This window comes from Egretta garzetta, unplaced genomic scaffold (genome assembly GCF_000687185.1).
Source record: "Egretta garzetta isolate BGI_Z169 unplaced genomic scaffold, ASM68718v1 scaffold316, whole genome shotgun sequence".
In the NCBI taxonomy this organism is placed as follows: Eukaryota; Metazoa; Chordata; class Aves; order Pelecaniformes; family Ardeidae; genus Egretta; species Egretta garzetta.
This window is the reverse complement of record NW_009259971.1, coordinates 309,454-310,725: the sequence shown is the minus strand read 5'-3', so window position 1 is coordinate 310,725 and position 1,272 is coordinate 309,454. Positions and strand designations below refer to the sequence as shown.

At 54.3% G+C, this 1,272-nt stretch overlaps 1 protein-coding gene across 1 annotated transcript in view; it reads right to left on the bottom strand.

Annotated features, from left to right (window-relative positions):
• The window catches only part of LOC104127636 (BPI fold-containing family B member 4), an 18,019-nt gene that overhangs the window by 12,757 nt on the left and 3,990 nt on the right, over positions 1-1,272 (bottom strand). The window lies entirely within an intron of this gene.

The window sequence follows — 1,272 nt, the reverse complement described above, 5'->3', positions numbered from 1 at the left end:
GGGGGCTCCCATCCTGCGCACTGCCACTCCAGCCCTGCCAAAACTCAACCTACAGCCCCCGGGGCGGGGGAGCCATGCGCCCCTGTTTGCTCCTGCAGCCTCTTCCAGAGCAGCTGCTGCACTGATTGAAATATAATGCATAATGCAAAAATTAATTAGGAGAAATTCAATGAACCCGAAAAGTGAGTAATTCAAAAGCAATAAAAGAAAATACATTCCCCAGGATCAATTTGCTGTTGCGTTCACCAACACATAAAATCAGCAAATTCTTCCTGCCAAGAATTTAATGCAGCTGGGCGAGAGGCGGGAGACGTGCGTGGAGTTACGCCCAGCCCGGCGGTCAGAGCGAAGCCCACGTGCCCAGCGCCTTCCCGCGACAGCAGCCACGGGCAGAGCACAAACCCGGGGCGGGCGATGGGGCTCTTTTCCCAGGACACTCCCTGCCGGATCATTCCTACCCCTTGGATACCCGTTTGCCAGCAGAAGCGTGCTGGAAGAGGTACCGCGCCTCGTGCTTCAGATCTCAGAATTCCCAGGGGCAAGGAGGGCAAATTAACCCCCATCTCCCAACGACCGCTTTTTTTGCCAGCTCCACTGAAGCAACCGGCTTTGGCAATCGGGAAGAAATTACTTCCCCGAGGCCTGGCTCTGTATCAGCTCAGCACCGTCTGTGTCCTGGCAGCCTGTCTAGATCAGCGGATAAAGCGAGGAGGATTACAGGCAACGGAAAACATAAATCCACAGGCACTTACCCAGAAAGGAGCTTGATCTTTACGGCCCCAAGAATGCAGAGGCAGTCTTCGATGACGACCTGGACCGTGCCCGATTCAAAATTCGTGCATTTGATGTTTGCCGTAATGTTCACATCCACCAAGATATCGATTAGTTCCGGAAGAAGGCCAACCAAGCTGCAAAAAGCGAAGCGGAAAATTCGTGCATTTGATGTTTGCCGTAATGTTCACATCCACCAAGATATCGATTAGTTCCGGAAGAAGGCCAACCAAGCTGCAAAAAAGCGAAGCGGTTGAACGGATTTCATCTCTTGGCCTCCAACCAGAGAAACCCAGCAAAGCTGGCAGCGCCCCGTGACAAAGCCCCCAAGCCATCTTTCGGTTCCTGCCCGGCTCCGGGACTTTGTTATAGGTGAGAAACACCAGGAAAGCCACGAAAGGTGCAGAACATCGCGCAGCGGGAGGCCGGCGGGCAGGGGTTTCTCCGAGCAGCCCCGGCGAAAAGCCGCACTCACCAGTTGCCGCTTAACTCCCGCTTCGC